Below are 19,161 nucleotides of genomic sequence, written 5' to 3'. Positions count from 1 at the left end.
TCCTATTCCAAAGCTCAGTGCTTTTGCGTGGTGTCCTAGTCTGGGCTGACTGAAGCAGCTGTGACCAAGTACTAATTTAGTACATTCCGTGCTGGGTTCTGCAAACAAGCTTATGCAGATGTCAGGGTTTCACCTGGCATTTGTTGTGGGCCAACAGCAACAGTATGTGTGTGGTCAGCTGTTGGATCAGAAGTGTTTAGTGGAAACCTGTCAAGCAGTAGTGCAGGATGGCCTTGCTCTGGATTACGGTGAGGGGAATGTCTGCAGTCAAAGAGGAAATAAAAAGCTGATTGGAAATAAAAAGCTGTTACTGCTTTTCATGTTTGCATCGTAAATTGTGTTACCAAGATGTTTGGGGAATACATTGGAGAGATTGTTATTGGAGTTAAAATTTACATGTATATATTAAATCTTTCATTTCTTAAAAATTACACATTTTGTCCTCTAGAATCTTAAGCGCATCTCCCAAAAAGTCTGTATACTGCGGTGGAAAGAAGCTTTTCAGGGCAGGTTGGGAAGGAAGCAACCATGTATTGCCTTACCTGAGTACAAGTCAAGCCTTTATTGTGTCAGCTGCACAATGGCACAATGCTGACAGCTCTTGTACAGACACAGCTGAACTGGCCCGGTGTGTTTGACTACTTCTAACTTCTTGACCTATCAACAGAGCCGGAAAACAAGTTTGCACTTCAGAGCGCACAAACTCCGCTCTTGAAATTAAAGGAGAAAATGCCAAATAGCCAAAATACAAGCATACTTAGGCTAAATGCATCAAGAAATACATTTTTGCCCTGTATACTGTGGTTTTTCTTTTGTGATATGAGGTGGTTGCATTTAATTGCATTAACAAATCAAGTTACCTATTTATTTTTCTCTGGAAATAAATCTCATTGTAATGAAGTTCCCAGGAATAATGGTGCTGGATGGTGTGTTACTTTTGTAAGGTTCTTGACCATTATCAATACAACCTCGATGTGTTTGCATAGTCAGTTTTTTCTCTTGCTTATGAAACAATGAATTTGGAGGGGCATTCAGCTTTCTGTATAGCTGCATCATTTTAATGTAAGAATTAGTGAGAACAGGTACTATACTTCTACAGACAGAGGTACCAATGTGGTGCTTCTGGCTCATTTTTGTGCTGTTTTTAACTTTGACAACAGCAGTCCCCCTCCCAATTCCCCCCAGAATGTTTGGAATATATATTGCCTTGGGAAAATGCTGTCGGCAATGCCTGAGTGGCAGATGTAGATGCTTACTAAGATCTAACTCCAAGCATCCTCCCTATTGCATGCATTATGTGTTTTCCCCTTTTAATTCATATAGCAGATGACTTTTTTGTATTAAGGCTAAGGATTATAGGAAGCTTAATAAAGTCAGTGAAGTGTAAACGTGCTCAAAGATGAAAAGGAGAACTCTGTTTAAAAGGAAAAATAAGGGCAAAAGAAGGGCATTTTGTTCCTCCTGTAGGTCATTTGGGAGTGGCCACTCACATTGTATGAAGTGAATAACATCAAGCAAATGAACAAGCTTGTGAGATGTGAATTCATAAATCATGGCACTAATACAGACCTTTAAAAGTGACTGCTAAGGAATGGAGTAATGTCTCTTGCTGTTTTGTTGCTAGAAATAGCAGAAGGTTTTGATTGAGAATTACTTTTTCTCTTACCTATGCCAGACACTGGATCTACTTCTGGGTAAAGCAACCCAGGTGTTAAAACGTTGATTCATACAATATGTTCATGGGGGTATTTCAGTGTGATGCCAGAAAACAAAGTGTGTTCATACAGTGACATATGTAGAGATAAATGTGTTCAGTTCCTGGCAAAATGAACAGCAAATGCTTCCTTCAGCAGTAGCATGCTGGTTGTGCCCCAATATCTGTGATTGTTAGGTTGATATTATATTTATTATTTTTTTTCTAGTCTGGCTTTATAAGCTATTAATAATTACCAATCTACTATTTAAGTTATTAATCTTAAAATCCTTGAAACAAAGATATGTCCTAAGCACTTTCTTACTTTATTCTTCTTTCCATACTTATATATTTTTCTAATAGTCTAGGAGGTTACAAAAATATGCTCATGAGATTCATGGAGAGGAGGACTAAGCAAGTTGCACATAGTTTTGTTAAGTGTTTAGGTGTTTCTGATTCATTTTGAGTTAGAATCTTCAAATATGTTTTAAATATAATTGAGATTATAGTTGTAGGCTCAAAAGTAGAGCCAAAACAAAAGTCAGATGAATGATGCTAATATCTAGTCAAGTTATCAGATAACTTAAGTATGTCTGAAACTAGTTCTACTGTATGTATTTCTATGCTTTCTGTTTTTAATGTGGCTGTTTGATTTCTCTTGGTTACTTGATATCAAGTGTTGTCAATTAAGGCCTTTGTCTAAAGTGTAAAATTGAGTAAATGTCAACATGAGTAATCAAGACATCAAATTTTGCCATCAATTGTGATTTAAACATATGAAATGGTACCATCCTATGTTACGAACAGACATTTTGCCTGTTTTTTTTGCAGAAGCTTCTTAGAAACAGACTACACAAAAAATCCGCTGCTACGTGGCTGACCTGGTGAAGGTGTTGGTCTCGGGATTGATGGAGGTAACCTGCAGCTCTTTGCCAAGTACCTTCAGCCTGTACAGAAGGTGCTCATGGTGTTTCACTGGGGGCACTGCTGAGCAGGCCATTAGAGGCTCCTCAGATGGAAGAAACCTTCACAAGTTGCCTCTTACACTTGCATTTAAAGACAGCAGTGCAATGACTGCTTCTGTAGTTGGTATTTAGAAAGAGTTTTCACAGCTTTACAACCTTCTGTTTTGAAGGCTGCTGAGTTATGAAAGCTAAAATAGTTCTGTTTAGGTTTCACGTGCATGACCAAGTAGGAGGTAGATTTTACCAATTGTTTTTTTAACCAAATTAATGAGGAATTTATTTTCTGTTGCTGTGACTGACTGCTGCAGTGATATAACTCCTTTGGCATCAGAGAAAACAGTAGAAACAATATGAGTAGTAACCAATTGGACATTTCATAAAGATTTTGCTTACTGGCAGATGGATGATATGAGACATGTAGCGTATATGCAGTATTGCCAACTGTAGGCATTAGAAATCATGAGTCAGACCCTTAAAAGTCTTGAGAGTGATTAAGAAAATGTGAAGATTAACTCCTGTTCTTTGGGCCCCTAGGATGATATGAGTCAAGCTTATGACAAGGCTTGCTCAAGACTTCAGAAAGGAAAACTGAGGTTTTGGCTAATCACGTCTTTTCGAAGTAGGGCTTTAGAAAAAAAAAAAGGCACAAAATCTTGCAAGACTGGCAGTGAAATTATGATTTGGCAATGCTCTAATAGAGCAGGATGCCATTAAGCTGAAAATAATCAGAGACTGAATTTATTTGTGAACATCTGTGTGAACATAACACAAGCCTTGAATAGCAAGGTTTTCCAGGTAGGGCGGTTATATCTGCTAATCTACAAAACAGCCTGCCTTTGCCAAAGATATACATCTAAATTTGTAGATTCCTTCCCCCCCCACACTTGTTTGGAATGACTCTTAATGAAGTGAGAGAGGAATTGTTTACCATAGTAACAGAATTGCCCTCTGCATGATGATGAAGTTGATGAAATCATACATCGGAAGACAACAGGAAGCAAGATGAGAACTTGATTGCTTCTACAGTGTATGTACAAGACTACATGTTGTTTGTGTTGTTTGACCCACTTGTTGAATTATTTGTCTCTCTCTGATAGTGACAAGAGAGACAAGTTGTCACTGTTGCCTTAGACCCATCTCTGCCAAAGACAGTAGGTGTCTAAAGAAAAATCTAGTCTGAGGATGAGATCTGTGCAAGCCAAAGGGAGCAATCCACAAAACCTTTCTCTTTTCAAATCTAGCACAGCAATCTGCATGGCTGCAGTTGCTTAACTTTTTCCGGTGAGGTTACTTTAATATTCAAAAGCTGAACTGAACTTTTAGCAGCCATGTCAGGTTTGCAAGGCCATTTGGGATGTTCAGATTGAGCATCAATCTTTGCACTTGTGTCTGCTGGACGATACACACCTCTCACAAAAGGCAGTGCAACCCATATTACAGCAAGAATAGCCTCTGTACCAAAAGTTGGGAGGAGGTGCAGACTGGAAATGGGGTGGCAAGTTCCTTTGATACGCTACTTTAAATGTTGATTAGGAAGTGGGAGATCTGTGTTTGATAACTGTTCAGCCTGAGAGGTTTTGCTGTGCACTCTACAGACCTTGCTGCATGAAGCCACCTTCTACAGTGCTCCAAACACTTACTGTGCAGAAGCACTAGAACAGGCCACCCAGGGAAGTGCTGGAGTCACAATCCCTGTATGTATTTAAAAGACATTTAGGTGTGGTACTTAGGGATATGATTTAGGGGTGGACTTGGCAGTGCTAGATTTACGGTTGGACTTGATTATGTAAAAGTCTTTTCTAACCTAAATGATTCTATGAAAGGGCAGTGAGAGCCACAGACCTGGAAGGAAGAATTTTCTTCCTCCTTGAGTAATATTTCCACTTGGTTGTTCTGATTTCCCCATGCAGTTCTTGAGTTGCTTTTTTGCACACCTTGTGGCTTCAGGAGAGAAGGGATAGCCTTACCACTAGCCTGCTAGAAGGTACTAATGTGATATGTCTGAAGAATACTGGGCCCAGGTTGTGAGCTTTCTGAGTGGAAAAACAAGAGGAAAACTTGTTCTTTCTATTGCTGCTCAAGCAGGTAGGGTAGGATTCAGCCTAACAAATATAGAGGATGGCGTCTGAGAGATCCACATCTGAACTTCCTTTATAGCCCTGGGACAGAAGAGTGATCCCTTGGGTGATCTTACCCTGAAGTGGGTGTATAACAGACTACGGAGCTACAACAGTGCCATTGCTGCTTAGGAACACAGATGCATGTAGATGAGAAGGTCCCTCTCTCTACTATTTGTGTGAGTTCAAACTGGTTTGGGGCATTCTAGAGATCAGCGGTTTTATTCTATTTAGGGGATTTCTGTAAATATAAATCACTCTCACTCCAAGGCCAGCAGAGGTTAGTTGTTATTCTGCCTACTTATTAGTAGAAGAGCATTCAGAAACCTGTGATGCAAGAGGAAAAATAGATTCCTGGAAAGAAAATAAATGTGCAGAACGTGTGAAGAGTAACTGTTAACTGTGGAGGGAGAGAGCTGGCAAAAAAAAAAAAGCGCTTGATGTGTATATGATGTGCAGCTGAAAGCAGGCAAACTGTAGTTTTGCCTGCCTCTCCTGCTACATTTACACCATGGTTGCTGGTGTCATGCTGGCAAGTGCAGCCAGTCAGTGAAATCTGTGCTTTCTCAGATCCTGGAGCAGTGATTCCATGCACTGTACCCTGCAGCAGCTCTTAATAAAGCACAGAGAAAGTGAATACTTCTCATGGAGAAATAAACACCAGCTTAAGCATACTTCTTGTTGTAGGACTGTGTTCTCCTCCAGTCCCATACCAATTACAATTTTTAACTGCTCACATCAATCATTGCTTCTCTGTTCGGGAGCATATGATGCAAAAACAATAGAGAATGCAACCTGAGTTTGGTTTTGCCACTCTTCTTACCTAGCCTATTGCACCAGGGAGAAAGTAGCCATGCTTTTTGTACCAAATGGACTGAAGCCACGTATGGGGATTTAAGTAGTCTGTGACATCTTGGGGTGGGGTAGCATCACACAAAGTGCCTGGCTGTGAGGCTGCCTGTGCCTATCTCTGCCTGGCTTGGAGGGAAGTGCCTACAGGCTGGTAGGTAGCAGAGGTGAATTATTGTGAGGCCATGTTTGGATTTGGAAGAACAACTGGTGTATGAGGTAGGAGTGGGATCCATATGGTGCTATGAAAGGGTTTGAGGACAGCTGAGCTGTAAGGCACCATGTGGTTTTAAGAGGCTGGGTGCAGCTTTGCTTGGAATTAGCAGTAGGTTGGTTTGCAGGCCATGCGTGAAGCTCTGAAGATGGCTTGCAGGGCACAATGAAAGGAGTTATTTCTGCATATACATTTTTCTAAATATTTTATTTCTATTGTTAAGTTTGAGGCTACACAAATTCTAGTCCGTTTGACACTACTTTTTTCACTTGCATGGATATTTATGCTGGAAAACAGCACTGCATTTTGAAGCAGGATTTAGATTTTCTCTGCAATGCTCTTACTGTTTAGGCAGGGAAAAAAGTTGAAACCATTTTAGCCTATAGCTATGTTTAAAAAAAAATATATTAAAAAAATGCAGTAATGTATTTTGGGAGCAAATGAAGCTATATAATGTCTGGAGTGAACTTAGCTGCTAATGTGCTCAGTTACATGTTATTCTTCTGAATAGACTTGTGAGTAGTTATCAGAGGTAACAAATGTCAGACCCCCAATTCTGTTTCCTTAAGTCTGTCCAAAGCACATGTGTACTGGGAATAGATGAAAGAATATGGTAAGAAATTGGACTCCCTCCACTGAAGCAGGTACGAGGGAGACTTGCCTGTCAGGAGTAGAGCACTCAGTGAGCGAGTGCTGTGGGAGAAGTGCTGAAGGTGGCATTGCAGGGGTGATGATGGGTGTGGGTTATGGAGCAGAGAACATCCATGAACTGCTCAGAAACATGGTAAGCAAGTGTATTTTGTGGACACGTAACGCGGGCTTTCTAAACCGGAATAGGTGTAGGCTTCTCTGTTAACTATGGATGAAATGAAGAATGGGCCATAAGGACAAGAAGTCAATTTTCTGACATAGTACAGGTACAACTAGATGAATATTCAGAAGAAGAATGTAGTCCCTCACCTGGGATTTGGCCTCTGCAGTAGAAGATTAAAACTGAATCACCATATGCTGCTCAATCTCTGTGTGTAATTTGGTAGTTGTTTCTCTAAATAATTAATTAGATAATGCCCCCTGTCAAGTAATCAGTCAGGAGTTCACTCGAGGAGAAATAACTTGAGGTCCATCTAACCGGAGAGGATTGTATTAGGAAAACCATGATTAAAGAATCAAACTCTAAATGAGGACTTCTTAATTATGCCATCCAAGTGCAGATGGAAAAATATTTAGTGTTTGGAAAGATTACAGATGGCTCCTGCGGACACTTCCCTTTTCCTTGATCTCATCTCTGAGCAAAAGAGGAAGAAAATTCACATCTTTGTCTTGGAAAAAAGAAAATTGACAAGTCTCGGGGAGCTATGAGTGGCAGACATAAAAGCGTAAGAGGCAAATCAGTCAAAACATTTTAAAAAAACCTTTTCTTTCCCCTAGTTTGACAACACCATTTCCTTGAATGCAGTGTTATGTTAGGTATTTTTCTAGTCATGTTGAAACATTTATTGTGCTTTAGCTATTATGTGCTAGATGAAAGTGAAGTTGGCACCTTTGAAAATGGTGAGTACCACTGCCTGTAAGTAGAGGGAGTTGTGCATACTGTCCTGCCCTAACACTGAGGTTAGCAATAGTAATCAGCTAGTCAGAGTAGAGCAATTTCTGTACCGTCATCTCATGGTGACACTGGACAAAACACAAAATTAAATCAAGGTCAGGCTGGATGGGGCTCTGAGCAACCTGGTCTAGTGGGAGGTGTCCCTGCCCATGCAGGGTGTTGAAACTAGATGATCTTTATGGTCCCTCCCAACCCAAACCATTCTGTAATTCTATGAACAGCAAGGAGGAATCCAATTGATGTGGATATCAGATGTTTTCTATGCTCTCTGATTCATGGTGGAAACTGTGGCATTTTAAGACAGTGCTACTTTAGAGAAGAAAGGTATATATGACCAGCATTAGTCTTCCTTATGTGGTATTTAATTAATGCTTAATGGTTGGCTGGAAACATTAAAGAACATATTTATTTCCTAGAAGAACAAGAAGTTACCCTTCATTTTTGAACTTTTATATTAAGAAAGCATTTATACATAAATATTGAGATAGTCCTCTTTCCATCTTACCTGGAGCAACAGGAAGAGATAAGTAGTAGGACATTCAGCTCCTGCTCTGATATTAACAATGCACATCTTCAAAGATGCAAGAGTAAGCAACTGACAGTATACCGAGTCAAAAGTAAAGTTTTGTTATGCTGTGATCAACTCCTATATATCCCAACTTCCATACAGTATGTATAGAAATATGCCACATATAGAAGTGTGCAGTATGTATGAAAGTACAGTACAATAAGTATGAAAGTAATATTTGTGTCAGATGGGTATAACTAGATATGCTGTAGGCCACATGGGTTGGAGAGCCCAACAAACTTACTTATTTTCTTTTATTCATTTGTACTTTTGGTAGATAAAGGAAAAAACTTTCTGCAAAAATTTGAGGCCTTCCAAGAAGGGAATCCAGTTTAAACAATTTCTGCTAAAAAACACAGGGATAATTACAGTTTTAATACAAAATTGACTGAGCAATCAGAAAACAAAGCAGTTATGAGTGATAAAATAGCAAAGTGTAGCTCACTGGAGATTACTGTTGAGCCTAATACTCGCTTCTCTGCAAGCGACCTAAAATAATAACAGAAGAAGCTTACACATCAATCAAATTCACAGAAGGTAGCAAGAGGCTGCAAAGAAAGCAGAGGCCACAGATAAACCACAAAAAAACCTAGAGAGTTTAGAGAAAAAAGGAACGTTCAAGGACAAGATGAAACTTTGGCACATGTAAGGTTCTTTTGTGGATTAAGAGAAAGCTGAAAATACAAATGTATTTGCAGAAGCCTGTCGTGGTTTGGGCCCAACACAACAACAAAGGAACAGCCCCCATGGCCACTACTCAGCTTCCCCTGCCACACACACACTCTGGGATGAGGAGGACAAAGCTCATGGGTTGAGACAAAGGACAAGGAAGGTTCTTCACCAATTAAGGTCCTGAGCAAAACAGACTCAACTTGGGGAAAAAATATTAATTTAATTTCACACTAATCACACACACCCAGGACACAGACACACACAGAGCAGGGCTTGCATATGTTACCCCACCCCTCCCTTCTTCCTGGGCCCAAATCCCTTTGTTCCTGGTTTCTCTCCCTCCTTCCCCCCAGCAGCACAGGGGGACAGGGGATGGGGTTTAGAGTCATGTCATAGGCTGGTGGTTCCTGCTGCTCCTTCCTCCTCAGGAAGAAGGATTCCTTACAGTCCTTCCCTGCTTCCCCACTGGGTCCCTCCCATGGCAGAGAGTCCTCCACCAACCTCTCCTTCATGAGTCCTTCCCACGAGGTCCGGAGCTGCTCCAGCCTGAGCTTCCCACAGAGTCAGGGGCTGCTTCGGGAACAGCCACCTCCCCTGGCCCCGGGGTCTTCCACAGCTGCGCAATCAGAGTCCACTTGCAGCAAATCCTCTGGCCAAAAAATCCAAGTCCACTGGCCAAGTTCACCCCTCCTGGTGCCTTCAGGGAATGTTCCACCACGTTCCTCCATGAGTGCAGGGGGACAGCTGCCATCTTGCCATGGGCTGCAGGGAAACTTCTGCTTGGCCACATTCTTCCCCTTCTTCCTCACCAACCAACAGCACTGCTCTCCTCACCCCTCTCCTAGCTCTGCTCAGGTGTTATCTCAGTTCTTTCGTATGTCCCTCTAATGGCTCCTTGGCTGGGTTTTGAAGCAGGGCATCTCAGCTTCTTACCAAAGCCACTCCTGGGGCCTTTCCCCCCCTACAAAAAACCCACCAAACCAGAACAAAGCCTCAGACACTGATTTAATGAAGAGACATGAACAATCTTTTATAACTTTCCCTCACATTGTGTAACTAGGAGCAAATAGTTTAAATGGGTTTTTAACAGTAGTTTTTTGTCTTGTGTGCTCCATGCCTGAGGCAGAGGCATCCGTAACCGTTTTACTTCACTGCAGAGATGCTTCAGGATTCTGTTTTCAATCTGTTGGAAAGAAAGCAAAACTTTTTGAATCTGTTGTTCCCAGTTTTGGCAGTGCCTGTGTTTGAACAGAATGAGGTCTGGCTGGTGTTTTGTTTTGCCAGTGGCTGGAGACCCTCCCTTTAGTAAAAGCCTTAACAAAACCAGTGCCCCTGGGAAACTTGTTGACTTTGCATCCATCAGTGATGTGGCAGCTTGGTATGTGGATAAATGCATCTCCCTACACATTCTTGTGTTGTTTGCTTCCATATTTATAACATAACCTCCTTGTTTTGATTTGGCACACCTGTGGTAGGTTGGAAAAGCTGTTGTATTTAGAAAGGGCTACAAAACTGAGTTTGTTATCCTTGGGTAAAGGACAAGCAAATAATACTCTGCCAGATGAGCAGGTAACCAAGAAACAGGTGACTGAACTGAGTTCTGGGTAATGAAGGACATTGCCTGAAGTTGGGGACCAGTATTTATACCAGAAAAAGGCTTTTTTTTTTTTTTTTTTTAATAAGAGGCTGTTCTTTGATTATCAAAGACAGATGTAACTCAGCTGCAGAAGAGATGAGGCTTCAGCAAAACACTGGAGTCTCTGCAGACTTTGAACAAATTTTAAAGGTGGTGGAAGAACTGAGGCAGTGGTTGAGATACAATTTTTTAATCTGCTTTTCTATACATTTTTGTTTTCTGTGCTGAATGAATAATGTAAGGGGTTTTTTTTAGACATATTGGGGAAGTTTTATGTGCTTTTGTTTTCACACATCTCTCAAAAATTAAACAAGAAACTCTTGTATCTGCAAAGGCAGATGCATGTATCAAGAACTTGGGAAATGTTTGGTGGGAATACAGAAGAAAGCAGGCTGCAAAATGAAGCTGTTTGTGGTCTGAGATTGTCATACTACCAAGATCTCACCTGTTAAGGGTGTGCCAAGATGACAGTGGGCAGTGCCTATAGCTGCTATGCCGAGTTGGGCAGTCAATTAGGAAGGGCATCTTTTGTTGTAACGGACAAATAGCCAAGGCAACGTTGTTGCAAGAACGAGTGTGTCTTTGCACATAAATCACTGCTCTCTGCAGTGCAGTGAGAGCAGCTAGTGCAGGGGAAGGCAAATCTGGTGGCTCAGTCTGGAGAGCCTGAGGTTGAAGTCTGCCACTCCTGTCACTTTCATTATTGGCCTAAATTCATAAAGGATTTTGGTCTTCTAAATGGGAATGAGTAATTTAGCATCTTAAACCCTAAATTTTCATCCTTACTCCCTACTTCCTATGCTAATTCTTTAGATACACAGAGTTTTGTACTTAAATTCACTGTTGAATGTTTTGTTTCTGTGCACACTTGCAAACAGCTATTGGAGAAGCAGTTAGAAACCAAGCCTCTACATTTCTGGTTGAGTTTCCCAGTCACTGGTCAAAGGACTAAGCTGCTTCTCTCTAGTACACTGAATCTTTAATTACTTTTTGCCCAGGAATATTACTGCAACAGGAGGGGAGAGGAACATCCTGATCATAAAAGCGGTGGCAGGGTGGCTAGGATAGCAAGTGGGGTCTGTACAAAATAATTTGATTAAAATGGAAGCCTCCTGCTTCCCGTTCAAAAAGGTAATGAATTTTCTGTGTGTTACTCAGGGCCCAGTACAATGTACAGCTGCAGTGCAGGAGAGGGCTCCAGGATAGAAATCCCAAGCCAGTGGTAACCATAGAATCATTTTAGGTTGGAAACAGCCTTTAAGATCATTGAGTCCAACAGTTAACCCAGCACTGACAAGTCCACCACTAAATCATGTCCCTCAGTATCACATATACACATATTTTAAATACCTCCAGGGATGGTGACTCCACGACTTCTCTGGGCAGCCTGTTCCAGTGCCTGACAACCCTTTTGGTGAAGAATTTTTTCTTAATATCTGATCTAAACCTCCCCTGCCACAAGTTCAGGCTAATGTTGTAACTGTGACTGAGGTAGGTGCTATCACATGAGGCAGGCTGTCAAATAGGTATATCGCTGTGACATCTCTTGGTGAGCCCTGGTGCCTTCCTGGTCCCTGCTCTGCCCTGCTCCTTCCGAGGAGGTGGCACTCAGAAGCCAGGCATACAGAAGGCAGACACTGCAGTGCTCACTGCTGCAAAACCTGAATCCCTTGACACATGTAACCCTTGGGTCTCTGACTTATGGGCAGGTAATGGTGTAGAAGGGATGGCAAAAATCAGCAAGTTACTCAGGTAATGCAGTAACAGAGGGAGGTGATGATAAAAGACCTCTACATACCTGCATTTTGCTCCTTCTTGTTCTATTTGTATCAATGGAGCATCAGTAGGGTGGGATGGAAAGTTCCATTCAAGAGGTGCCACCTTTTCCACTGCCAATGCTTTTTAAATTATTTTTAAATTTATCTTTTTTTTAATTTCCTCAAAACCCTTGGCTTGATCCATGTCTCCTGGGTGCTGTGTGGACTGTGCCATGTTGTATTTTTTACAGTGAGGGAGGTGAGACACTGGCACAGGTTGCCCAGGGAAGTTGTGGCTGCCCTTTCCCTGGCAGTCTTCAAGGCCAGGTTGGATGGGGCTTTGAGCAACCTGGTCTAGTGGGAGGTGTCCCTGCCCATGCAGGGGGAGTGGAAACAGATTATCTTTAAGGTCTCTTCCAACCCATTCTGTGATTAATCACAGTGATTTTGTGGGTCATAAACATAGACTGTGTGTGTACTCAGTGTGGCTTGTTTCTGCATACCACGAGCTGCTGCACAATGAGCCTTATTTCTGCAAACCTCTCATAAAAATGTGCTTGTACTTTTTGAAATGTACTTAATTCTATAATAACTATAATTTAATTCTATAATATGTTATAGAAGTAGTTTGACCACTGGCTAGCTGTAAGCAATACAGTTTTTCAATATAATGGCTGATCTGTTGTTGAAACTATAGTTTCACCTCTAGTGATAAAGGACCTCTGGATCTGCCAGCCTGAATGATTTCACATGCTTTTTGGGCCCACAGCTGTTAATAGACTTCAAAATCACCAGTTTGATAAAATGACTCAAGGAAAATTATCAAGGAAGATCTCTATTGCAGCTTTGTTTTTCATATTTTGTTTTTCTTTGGCAATTCTAGCAAGTCTGTCTGCTTTAGATTTAATTAAAGCATCTTAACTTGGCAGGGCAACATAATTCCATCCTATATATGAGTTTTCCAATACAAAAAAAAAAAAAAACTCAGAGGCTTAGAGTAAAAAAAAAATCCTACTTATTTTAAATGAAATGATAGGCTTTCCGTACATATTTCAACTAAGCTTTAAATCGCTGACTTAGAGGTTAACTGTACTGTATAATTAAGCAAATCCTAGAAGGTTCCAATCATTCTGCTGAAATGTATTTCATGATTTCTAAAATGGTTTCTCAATATATTTGTTGCTTCTTATAAAATAGCAGTTGGTGGTGTGAGCAGTGAGCTCATAGTAAATCTGAGTAATCTATATTCTTCAGAGATGTACTGCATTTTTTTAAATGAGGCATTCATGTCAACACTATCATTTTACCGTAACTACTGGATCACGTTTTTATAGGACTTTCTGGTTTTTATGAAGCCATTGCCTTTCAGTCTAAGTGCATTACTATTTCAATTTTTCTCAGTATAAAAGCTCTCTGTGTTTTAGAGTTGCACTCGTAAGCAGCCTGACTTAGAAGCATGTGCTCCACTTGTTTCAGAAAAATTGTCTCCTTTTCTGAGTATCTTGCCAGAGCCTCTTACAATGTGTGTGAGTTATCAGAATAGAAATGTTAATAGCTTGCAGAAGAAAATGTAAGATGAGAACGTGGTCTGTCCTCCTTCAGCTTCACTGTTGAGTTCCAGCAGCATGAAGACTTTACAGCATACTTTTAGCTTCTCTCTTTCGGATAAAGCGCAGCCCCAGATGTCCTGTCAAAATAGCTTGATGGTTATAATTATCATGCTTGTTAATTACGACCATTTTCTGCTCCATAAATTACTGGTCTTCCACTTTCTCTTGTTAATCTTCATTCACTGAAACACAACCTACCATTTCTTACCTCATGCCTGCTAAAATCAAGCGTGGTATCAGCTGGGCTGAGGAACGGCAGTTCATTCCACTGTAGAAATGCCATCATGATGGGTTTGCCCTCTCTAGGGGTGATGCTTGGGACTGGGAGAGAATTTCCAAAAGGTTTCATGCTGTGTCAGAGTCTGACTTCTCAGGTTCACAAATTTTTTTCTCTTTGGTCTAGGAATTTCAGATAATCTCGTTATCTGCTAGATGATCTCTAGCCCTCCTTGAAACATCCTGAGCTACAGTCGTTTGATATTTCTGGTTCTGAACTCTAAAGACCAGGTCTCCAAGAAGTATCAGGTGACAGAGAAGTAATTTTACCTTTGGAAATCAAAATGTATTTGTTACTAAGCTCAAGCCTTTTCAAGCTTAGTTTTCAGTTTCAAGTGCTATATTTGGGGCTTATAATGCTTGCTCAGTATCACAAATATATTGACTAACTCAGCTGAGTAAGGTAGAGCTGTCTAGAATTCCACCTTAGAAATGTTCCTAAAATGATATAAATACAGTTCTGTGTGCTGGACTTTTTTTGGGTGTCTTTGGTTGGTTTAATGTAAGACAAGTTCAAAGATTGCAAAAGATAAGTGGTCCAACTTTGTCAGTAATTTAAATGTGGCAGGAATCACTGCCTGTGCTTCCTTCAGTAATACTTGTGCTGGGACTCTGCAGTTGCATGCAAACATAATAAATATTGCCTTATTAGAGTGAGTTAGAAAAGACTTGCCAGAAGAACCAGCACTGATGGTCTTGATCTTTAAATATTTGTGTTTTGAAATACTGCTGAATGTAGAGGAGCATCAGAAAGGGTCATCATTGCTGAAGTAACAACTTTCCATTTTTTTTTTTATTCCAAAGAATGCCGTGGGAAATTTTTCCCATAACGGGAATTACAGAGTTGTACTTTCCAAGAATAATAAATGTGGAAAAAAAGATACACTGAGAAAGTCATACTTGAAAGTGCTTTATCAGCACAAGATATTCAAAGCAAGAAAGAATTGTTTTGAAAAATGAGTATTAATTGGTCTGTTCAGTGAAGTCTCAGAACAAATAAAAAGGACAACTCAGAAAGAGAGAGCAACTATTCAGTGTCCATTTTACCCTTTCTTTAAGTAGGGTTTGGGAGTGCCCTTCCTCCCACTGCAAAAAGGGCTCAGTATTACACAAATGTGGCTTTTCTGGAAGGTGCTGTGGAGATTCTTAAGCAAGGCTCCTCTCTTGAGATCCCTGGGCTTGCACATTTGCATGCCTGGAATATTGTCTCAGCATCCTTGCCTTCATGCAAAGTGAAATGAAGCATTAACTCAAGTTTAACTTAGCTGCAAGAAGGACATTTTAATTTGTAAGTGAAATTAAATTAATGCATGTGCTCTGACATGTCTCAAGGCAAGTGAAGCTCTTGCTTTTGGACATATTTACATAACTTCCTATGGCTTTTGCATCTTGTTGTCATTCCACCTTGTATTTCTGTATTTCCTGTACCTCAGAGAACACACAGCTGGTAAACAAAAGCTAAAAAGCTACTTCACCATGAAATTAAGATACTGCTTCAGATTTTTAGGGGAAGAGGGTGGATGTTTTGGTTTTGCCTTGTAGTCTCTGCTGGATTATTTTCCACATTTCCCAAGTCCATACTCTACAATTTAATATTAACTAACCAAGGAATTAAGGTTTTATTTTGGTAGGATTCTGATTTTTTTTTTGAAAGACTTAGACATTTTTTTCAATCTGTCTTTTTACATCCTAAGCAAAAAACAAAACCCCAAAAATGTCCAACACAAAACTCCCTAACAACAAAACCCAAACATTTCAGCTAGCCCATGATTGGCATGTGCTTTCTGGCCACCTCCCACTTTTCTATTATGGCAGTGCAGCTCCAATGGTCTAATATGCCCTGGTCATGGGTCCTTAGAGCTGGATCACCAGCACAGGCTGGAATTGAGGTTGGTCAGTGCAGCAGTGGGGAGAAAATGGAACTTCTGGCAATATGAATGTGCCAGCAGCTGCCACTGTCAATGTGAAAATAATAATGTAAAAGGAGAATTTTTCCAGCCATTTTTTGATTACAGCAGCTGTAGACTCTTCATTTTGCCTGTAGATCTTTGGAGAAGTTGAGAAACTTGGTCTTATGCTACCAAAATACAGCAGGGCTAGAAGAGTGGCACAATTCCCCAAGCACCTGCAGGAAAGTAAAAAAAAAAATAAAAAATCAACAAATGCAAGCTCATTTCTGGAGGACAGGCAGGTTATGCTGGTTCCCCAGGCGAAAACAGTGGAAAATGGCTCATTAATTACAGCTGGAAATATTAAATGTGAAAGGCTGACAGCAGAGTCAGCTAAGGTTTGTGACAATGATCATTTTACGACTTACATCACGTTGGTCTCCCAGCACATTCCCTCCTACTCACAGAATAAATGAATAGGTGACTGCTTATAGTTGCCAAGTATTTCTGGGCACAGCGCTGTGTACTAAAAATATGTTTGGTTTCCACTTTCCTGGCTCTAGTTTTATCTTGGCTGCCTGGCATCAAGTGTGAGATGATTAACCCCCATTTTCCTACTTCTTGTTGGGACTCAATAAAGATACAGACTCAGCCCTGGGGCTGAAGCATGTTGACATTACAGTTTCCATCTATCAAAAAGCAAGTACCACCTTCACGAGTCTTATGAGCAGACCAAGGGGACAGGAGGTTTTAGAAGGTAAGGAAGTGCCCACGATGCTAACCATGTTCCCATGGCTTTGGGCACAGAGCCATTAGAGTGGGACAGAAACCAACCCTGTTCACAAGGAAGGTGGGTAAGTGAAAGGAGGTACTCATTGCATTGTGAGGGGTAAGGCAAACCCCAAACCCCTGAAAGGCAAGTGGAAACATATGCTGTGACTGGGAAGCCACTGAATATTTAGGGCCAGAAAATTAGTAGAGGAAAAAATTACTCATGTTTCATCCAGCAGAAAGAAATAATTGCATTAACAAAACAGAAATCTTTTATTCCAGCCTTTACAGGTTGTCAATAATAACAACATTTGTTCATTTTTGTTGCTATTGTTTAGTAAATCTTAATTTCTAGAAATAATAGTGTCTTTCATGTTTTGTTTTAAATGGAAAATAGGAAAATGGCACTTCATGGAGTAAAATATGTTGCTTTAGGATGTGGTCTTTTTTTTCCTAATTAATTTACAAAATTTTCAAAAGCGATAAGAAGATCTTCATGCTTTTGTTCGAGAGTATCTAAATAAGAGACCCAAACTGCCCCATTGGTCAGTAGTGCTAAATACCTTTTTTATGAATATTAATCCTGTGTAAATTATATCAGCATGGACATCTAAAAATAGAGGTTCTTAAAATCACAACTTGTATTCCATAATGCCACGCTACACTTCTGCAGAAACTCTGGAGCCACCCTCAAAACAGCTGAGGAATTAAGCAGTTATGTAAATGTAGCTGCAGATGATAGCAGTTGTTCCTTCCTTGACTCTACTTTGTTATTTTGACCTTCCTTAGTTAAAAATATAAAAAATTGCTTTGACATGATAATACATTGCTACAGTAGCTCCATCGTAGCAGGGCTGAGACCTACAGAGTGAGCAGAAGTGGAAGGTTCAATTTAGATAAATTAAGTACTTACATGCACCAGTGCCTGCAACAATAATTTTATCTGAGAATGACAGCTAACACTTATGGTGCAATCTTTATGAAACACATGAATCATCTGTCTTTTGGGGAACCCATTGTAACTTCATTCTCTTGATTCTGTGTTAATATAGCAATTTTATTTCTGTTTCTCACACATCCTCTGGAGGGAAAAATAGTGGCGAACACAAGCATTTACTAATCACAGCCTTCAGAAGGCAATATATGCACTTCAAAAGCGTACAAATAGGCTGGGAGCATACAGAGTTGTGGAGGAAAGAACAGCATGTTCCTAAAAATTTGCAAGCACCCGTTTGGAGGGATGCTGTGGAGCAGAGCTGCTGCGGAGGTTGGCACCTCACGGTGACTTGATCCACGTGCCAAGGCTTTCTGTGGATTATTCTGGACCAATGGCTTCCTCAGCAGTAGATGCTATTGAGATTAGTCACACAGCTTTCATGCTTCATCTTCAGAAAGATCCTTGGAATGTGTTCTGGCTATCAGGGGAGACAATTTTTTGGATGTGATCCTTGCCTGGTGTATGGCAATCTGGACAGAATGGATACCTTTGGTTTGCTACAGTTCATCTAGCAATTGATTTTATCTGGAGACAGGACTAGAGCTGCCAAGACAGTTTCTTGGCCCAGTTATCTTTTACACTGTGAGTTCTCCCTGGAAAACCATGCAGGCATATCTGGGGATGTCTTCAGTTAGTGTAGGGTGCCATGTGGGTTGCCTGTATTGTTTGATCAGGTTTTTTGTATGTGTGGTTCTTTTGTTTATGCCCACAAATAGACCAGAATAAAAAGCTCGTGGAAAAAACAATGAGTACTTGTTTCCCCAGAATACTGGAGGAATGGTAATTAAGCCATGTTATATTTTCTTTTCCAGAAGCATCTTTGCTAATGATTTTTCCAGATTGGACAAGGAAAACTTACTGATTCTTTTAATTTCTTGTACCATGGTAATGGTTAGCAAAGTAGAACACTAGTCAGCAAAACCCAGGAATTCTTGGCATTGCAAAATTCCAAGTGTTGAAATCTCAGCACTCTTTTCCTTTAAGAAAGAAAAAAAGCATTAATTTAAAATCAAATGAAGCACACTGTAAGAAATAGTAAGTGTGGGCAGAAAAGAAATAGCAGTGCTTACTGAGGTGTAACATTTTCTGGAATGAACTAATTCAGAGTTCAGAAAATTCTAATTCTGAATGTAATTTGGGCATCTAGGTTGTGAACTGCAAAGCCTGTGGAGTCAGTGTGGTCCTTCTGTTGTCCCAGTGGTCTGTGAATTAGGGACTCACTGGAGATGTGGATTAGCCTAGCTGCATGTGGAAAACATCCTCTCACGTTCAAATCCCATTTCACCTTTCTCACATCTCATTCTCCCTCATTCTCCCCTAAACCCCATTGCCTATTGCAGAAGTATAATAATAAGAACTGCAAGTAAGTCTGTGTTTTTTCCTATTACATTTTTGATGTATGGAAAAGACAGGAGCAACTAAAAGGTTAGTGATGGAAGTCTTAAGTTGGATGTAACTGGGTTTCTCTGATCTCTGGGTGAACTAATCAGAGAAAGCACTGTTCCTTTCTGTTTAGCACCTTTTATTGCATGCCTTTGGAG

The sequence above is a fragment of the Apus apus genome, chromosome 1 (genome assembly GCF_020740795.1).
Source record: "Apus apus isolate bApuApu2 chromosome 1, bApuApu2.pri.cur, whole genome shotgun sequence".
NCBI classification, from domain to species: domain Eukaryota; kingdom Metazoa; phylum Chordata; class Aves; order Apodiformes; family Apodidae; genus Apus; species Apus apus.
Note: the sequence above shows the minus strand (reverse complement) of the source record.